The 7620-nt window shown below is 31.6% G+C and overlaps 1 long non-coding RNA gene across 1 annotated transcript; it reads right to left on the bottom strand.

Annotated features, from left to right (window-relative positions):
* Positions 1-4635: 4635 nt before the first annotated feature.
* Positions 4636-6076, bottom strand: LOC130814856 (uncharacterized). Its single transcript, XR_009042506.1, has 4 exons — positions 5820-6076; positions 5520-5718; positions 5355-5433; positions 4636-5141 (listed from the first exon to the last, which is right to left on the bottom strand). It is a non-coding gene; the product is annotated as an uncharacterized LOC130814856 (long non-coding RNA).
* Positions 6077-7620: the final 1544 nt, after the last annotated feature.

Raw genomic sequence — 7620 nt, 5'->3', positions numbered from 1 at the left:
ACTCTTTATTTGTTTGCAAAAGTTGCATTGCCAAGTATAATTACCCCCACCCCCACTCATTTTGTTCCCTTTAACAACATATTTCCACAAAGGATAAGAATTGAAATCACCCTCTTCATTTGTAGCATCACCACTAATATTGCATGAATCAGAGCCACTGGCCCCACTACTAGACATGATTGAACTCTTCAAATTCAAAAAACCACAATTAAAAATTTAAAAATCAAATTACAAACACATTAAAAAAAATGCTAAAAATGAAGATGCATATGAACAAACAGTTGCTGTGCATTTCTAGCTGCATAATACTTGCTGGTACAACCTCTTAGCTACATAATCAGATTTCATGAATGATAGAACAAAGCAAACCACATGATTTTTTCAACAAAGTCAAGTAACTTATTGAATTGAAATCAAATATAGTGAATCATTTCTTGAATGCACAGAGCTGTAATAGTTTGTTCAACAAAGTCAATAATTTCTTGAAAGCACAGATTTACAATCCAAGACTATCATTTATTGAATGCGTCTCTTTGTTCAGTTTCAAAGTCTTCAAGTAACTTATTGAATTGAAATCAAATATATTTGAAAATCAAAAAGAACCCAGCAACCCACAATCAAGATTTAAAAATACCCAGCAACTCCAGCAATCAACCCACAAGTCAACAAGATTAAGAATTTAAGATTAACACTAAGATTAAAGATTAGAACAAGATTAATATTAGGATTTAGGATAAAAGAGTGAAAATACCTTAAACAAAATCAAAAATTTCGATTTTTAGGAGCAGCAGCAGCAACGCAGCACCAAGTTCGAGTGTTCGTCTGTGATGGAGGAGCAACCGGCGGTGGCGTGGTGCGGGAGTGCGGCAGCGACGGTGGAGGTGGAGGAAAAGTTGTGTAGAGTTTTTAGGGTTAGAGTGAAAGAGAAGGAATTGAGAGGGAATCAGGGAATTCGAGTGTTCTGTTCTTGCTTTTGTTTAAACAGGAAAATAAAACATTCCCAAAACAAAACCTTAAAAATCAAACATCCCCAAAATTCAAAAATCTTGAAACATAGAGTAATAAAATTGTTTAACCTTAACAAATCCTACAATAATCAAAAAAAAATTAAAATAAACGACAAGACAAGAGTACATACCAGCGGACGACGGTGGTTAGGGAGCCGCGAGAGTGCAGCAGAGAGGTGGATTTGTGAGATACAGAAAGGGGTTTTGAGGGAAAAATTGAAGTGAGAGAAGAGACAGGGAAAGAGGGAGAAAGATTGAACTAGTTTATGAGTTTATAATTTATTTATTTTTCTATTTGATTAGTGTAACACCACTCAATTTCGAATAACTAAACTATATTATATTATATAATAATTCTACTAATTTAGGATTGACCTTCAAAATATAAATTTGTTTTAACAAAATATTCATTCCATATTTCAAATTTTCAACTCCACATAGCTCAATTGCTAACGCATCTCCTAACTCGAAATTTCAAGCATGTCATCCCACGATTATTTTAAGAATAATCGCTAAGGAACTTATCTATCCAGCATTTAAATCATAACTTAAGTTAAATTATTACAACCTAACCGAAAAGATTTAGCGCAGATAAATATTTACATCTTTAAGTCTTAAAAATTAAAATACTAATTATACATAAAACTAAGGCGGAAAGAAATATTATAACTTTATACACAAAATGAATGGACGTAGCTCTCTGCTCGTATCCCGACTCTAATCTTTAGGTACCTGCGTATAATGACATGTAATATCAGCCAAACAGGCTGAGCTAGTTTCCATACTGTGAATCCAAAACATATATATAGATAGGATACATTACATGTATATTACAAATCATTTACTTTTGCAAACACAATACTATAAAAAAAATACATTATAAAATCACTTTTCCTTCGTTTTTTGTTTTCATAAATCAAACACTGTTCCTTTTTTCTTTAATAAATCATTTCCTTTCAAAATCTTCGAATCACCAATCAAATCTATGAAATGGAACGAATTTTATTTCCATTGGGCTAGCTAGGCCCTCCGGATAACTATTAGTCAAAGATCCCTAGTGTGACCCCACAAACGGCCAAACCGTAGCAGAAGATCTAAGTCCGAGGTACTGATCAACGTACCCCAACTATTATGTAGCGTCAAGATTATCCCGACGAGGTTCCAATTCCTTGAGACACCACAAAGGTAATCCCAACCATTTAAAGACATTAAACAATCTATAACTTTTCTAAAACTATTCAAACCACTTTCTATATTAAGAAGAGCATCTCCTTGTCCTTAAACCAATCTCAGCTAAAGAGAAAGATACATACCTTTGTACTCTTTTCTCGTAACTAATAAATATTCGAGTAAGAAATCTAAACTTTTAAATTACAGCAACCCAACTAGCACAATCAATACGGCTCCTCAATGAAATCGGTATCCACACCAAAGATGATTAAAAACTATCAAAGTTCGGGAAAAATCGTCTCTTGAAGTAGCCCCAAACGCACCAAGATCGCAAGTTTAGAAACTTTTTTTCTAGCCTCTTTGAAGATGTGAAGTATTATACTAGTAAGATCACAAAACTAATTATAAAAGATAAAGATTGAAGATGTAAAATGAAGAAGGAAAAGAATGAGAGAAGATAACTGTGTAGGAAGAGGAAATAAGAAAATGGCGGTGAAGGAGATGCCATATAACCGTGTTTCATTAGCTTTTGTTTTGTATTTTTTTTTTAATACTCCCCCCTATTCTACCTATTAGTTCCATTTTTTTTTCACTATTTACTTATCATTCTTAATTTGTATTTTATTCTTAGTCTATTAGTTAATACATAGTCATGTAAGATCTTGTTTAATTCGTCTCAATACAAAGATTCTTAATATCAATTTTTTATAACTTTTAATTTAGAATAATTAGAGATATTAAAAGTTAAAATGTTGCCTCAACAAGTGTGAAAAACTAAATGGGACTAATGAATTGAATAGGAGGTAGTTTAATACTACCTATTTACTCTTTACCATTATTTATATAATATCTTTCTTTATAGTTATCTATATTACTTAAATTATAATTATTACTATCATTATTTTTATTATTAATATTTTTATAATATCCAATATAAATTAGAATTAAATAAAATATCATTATTTATATTCCTTAAAATTTGGAGTGTTACAATTAGTTTTATTATTTTTTTCTAATTGATTAATTTAATCTTAGTATAAGTATATCCATTCAAAGTCTATAAAGATATTGTATACGATTTTGTTCAAATTGAATTTGTTAAAAGTTAAAATGTGACATATAAAATTACAATTGATATTTCTCAATTTAACATATAAAGTTAAAGTGTGACATATAAAATTACAATTGTATATCATTTAGTTCCAATTTAACATCTTAATAGGAAATGTGTGACATATAATTTGACATTGATGTTTTATAATCTAACTCAATTTTGAACTTATAATCTTTAATTATTGATTTAAAAATAAATATGCCTATTGAATAGAGATATTGCAACATATTTGTTCAAATTGAATATGTTAGAATTAAAATTGTGATATTTAAATTGACATTTTGAAATTTTATGATTAATTCATTTTTGAACATATAATAACAAAGACTTATTGAATACTATATGCATACAACTGAATACTATAATAATAGAATTGAAGATAGTGTTTTGCGAAGTACCTGTATCAATCATTATTTTTCGTGAATTTATCTTCTTCGATTTCACCATCAACGTTATAAACCTCCATCATTTGATCACTATCAATCCTTAACTCTGTATATCAGTAAATTGTCAATTTACATATCATTTGAACATTATCATATTTTATATACGATATTTCATGATATTACCTTCAATTTCGTATGCATCTTTTCGTAATTTCTGTAAATCATTTCTATGTCGAATTCATTCATTAAATCCTCAATTGCAGAGATTTATGAAGTTTTACAGATGAAATGTCGATGTTCTTAATAGTTTCTTGAAGATCTATAGAGATTTGTGAAGATAATTGTCGAGCTTGAAGTTTTTGGCGGTTTTAAAAACATTTCCATGAATAACGTTTTCAAATATGGCCGTTATTCTATATTTCCTTTTGTTTTTTTAATTTGTAAATGGTATTGGGCTTGGGAGAGAAATGGGCGGTCTCAGTATGAAACGGTCGCTCCCAAGACCAGCTGAGTGTTTATAGTTCTTATAGTCCTACTATTTTCATAGTACTTGTTATTTTTTTTTTCATGGAATTAAATATTAGTATAACTAGACTTTTATATCTTAATATACTTAAAATATATGGGAAAATCAATAAGGAAAATTTACAGTTGATAATAAAAATATTACATTATTAATATTTATATAAATTCTCTTCATATTATTTATTCAAATAAAATATCAAATATTAAACATATCCAAATAACTTTAATCTTTAGTTTAAGATTTACATTAGAATTTAATCTTTTATATTCACTTTGGCTGATACAAGAATGTAATGTTGCTGTTAGAAATTAGTTACATTACAAAGGATAAGCAATTCTTGTTCTTGAGAAACTACAAGAAATTTCACACTTTTATTATCTAAGAAGAAAGTTGCTCATGTTCATCTGATCGACAATCCTAAAAAGTGTGAAGTTGACTAGTATAACTACTGCATACTACATACTAGAACATACCTTTAGTAATGATTATCTTTAATTCTTCATAATGATCAGAATCAGAAACACCTGTAAATTGTTTTTAGTGAAACATTTACTAGCAATAGAACTTAATCTTGCCCATATGAGGCTTAAGGATTTACTAAAATTTGTATAAAGCCAAAACGCTTTTGCCCATCAATGCAACATCCATTTAACTTTACAAGATTTCAGTGCTGTACTGCAGATATCGTAGCTATTTCTGTTACAAATTGGTCTTTCACTTTGATGAGATGTTACAGCCAACTGTTTGACTGCAACTACATTTCCATTCAGGATTCCCTGTAATTACAGACATAGCACAAGTTTATTAACAGGTACATTAGTTTACCTTATAGACACATCCAAAGCCTCCTTCACCAAGCTTGTTTGAAGGGTCGAAATCTCCAGTTGCTGACTTCAGTTCAGCATAACTATATGCTTTGGCATCGATGCCTGCCAACTCTGCAAATGGATTTCCTTGTTAATCTACTAAATACTAACAGAAGTGATTGCAGATGTTTTGGCCAATGCAAGTTATATAAAATCATATGGACATTATTTTGGACTCTTTAGCTTGGAAAGTTGATTCTAGAGTAATAACTTACTTCAAGGTTCATATGATTGGCATTGTTATAAAGAGATATATTAGTAAAATAAAAATTATACTAGACATACCATCTTGTGCTGCACGCAATCTCTTTTTTCTTTTAAAAGACCTATAAGACATACCAGCTTATAGGTCTTGGTTGAAACACTGCAAATCAGAAGGTAGTTGATTACTTCATGAAAATTGAAATAAACAGATAGAAATACTATCCTACCAAATGAACATTAAATTACATGTAGTAACGCTGAGAGCTGATATCAAAGGTCCATAAGCTCCCTGGACAGGTATGCAGCATGTTCCTTTTCCAGCCCAGAAAAGATGTATTTCAAGAAACTTTCCAGTCACCCGAGCAGTATAGTTTCTCTGAACAGGTTTATACGAACGACCCCCACCCGCCTTGCGTATGTCAAAATCTCTTTCCACCCGATTTCCCTGGTTTACAACAACAATAAGTTAGGCTACAAGAAACAGTAGTAAGCTGCACAAACAATGTCATCAGAACAATCTCTTAAAACACAAGTTCTAACTGTTACCTGAATAAGGATATCAAACACACGCCTTCCAAGACTTTTCCATGTACCATTGTCTTCAATTTGATTCTCTGCAAACTGTAGGAGCACGCTGTAATTACCAGACTGAAGCCCAAGTCCATAATACCGTAGGGATCCAGCTGACAGTCTAGCTGTTGAAATAATTCAGAGTCTTGGCTAGCAAATTGGCGCGGAATGTCTAATGTATAAGTGACATTGTTGTTTGATGCTGGGAATCCAACATTGCTGACAGCCCACTTAGTACTGCTTGGCACAAAAAATAAGTGGCTTATTCTCTTCTGAAACCCGTCTTCATAAGAATATAAGATTAGAAATATATCAAGAGCAGCTGCTACCTCAATATCTCATTGATGCCTAAGACATTAATTATAAGTGAAAACAGATAAATTTGTGTCCGCCGGCTGAATTAGAAATGTTTCTTCTTACAGTCTAGTGTCTATGCCTGATAAGCTTTAGTCACTACATAAAGTTTTTTAAATTTCCCAACAAACAACAGGCAAACCAAAGGCCAAAAAAGAACTAAATATATACTTACAACATTCAACACCAGTGTTACAAGGGAATCCGTTCTGCAAACAGTTCAACCCTGATGGCAAAGATCTGCAATCAAAATATTAGATGCTAAGCATGAACAAGCTATTACATTACAACTAATACAACGACGAATTATATTGCAAGCTAAAAATTAGTACAACTTCATGGTTGATTTTTGTAATAGATGCAGGGTATTAGAAATTTTCTCCATCGTGACTGCATAATATAGGCCTTTTTAAACCCCGCAAGACCATGAATTCAACCGCAACACAACTCGAAGCCATGTCTACGTTTGTATTTTAATTTCATGTTCTTAGCTTTTGCTTGATTTTATATCAAATATCATGTAGGTGTCGGGTATACCAACAGAGAAGAGATAAAACGTATGAATTTCAAATTGCAATGAATTCAAGTTTCCACAAATCAAGCTCACCCATGAAACAAGGTATGAAAGATTATATCATGTTTGTTATTTTGAACTGTCATTTGTTTAATTGTGCACTTGCAATTTCGTAACTCATAATTTAAATTTAGCACAAGTGCATGCCTAGAAAGGCTTAAGATCGAGTCTCAAGAGTACTTTTGCACTAATCTCAAAACCTTAGGTGCACATTTGTGAATAGTTGATCAATTCTTCGCTTTTTCATCATAAGATCGAATAAAAGCTATTGAGAGGTGTTGGATTTTTTATAATAAACTATAACTTTTTCATTATTTGATGCATTTAGATGCTTCAACTCATCCATAGTATTAACCATTGAGCAAACTCAGATGACGACTAAGAAGTGGTCAGACGATGACAGAGCCTTACGATAAAAATTAAATATTACCCTAATGTCGTTAACTGGCTCCAACCTAGGTTCTTGCGGTCCTACCTAGGCGGGGTTTGGGATATACGCAATCTTGCCTTCGTGATAACAAAAATGTTATCGATTTCCACATAAAACGAAGTTTACTACGATAATTTTAGCCAGGATGTGAATGGAGAAGAAAATAAACGAAAAAGGTTGAACATATCGTTTAATCATTCCGAATAGAATGAAATGTCATACTCGTGCAAGCTATGACTGTCGTACTATGATACTACTCGAGTTTCTCAATTAGGAACGTGATTGGATTATCAAGATCTGTTTTCATAAGCTCCAAAGACTACCCAAGTAAACTAATAACTACACATTAGTTTCCAAATACTACAAGAACAAAAACACAAATGGCATTTAATATGAAACATCAAGGTAATGAATGCTAT

Source organism: Amaranthus tricolor, chromosome 1 (assembly GCF_026212465.1).
Source record: "Amaranthus tricolor cultivar Red isolate AtriRed21 chromosome 1, ASM2621246v1, whole genome shotgun sequence".
NCBI classification, from domain to species: Eukaryota; Viridiplantae; Streptophyta; class Magnoliopsida; order Caryophyllales; family Amaranthaceae; genus Amaranthus; species Amaranthus tricolor.
Note: the sequence above shows the minus strand (reverse complement) of the source record. Positions and strands in the feature narration are given on the sequence as shown.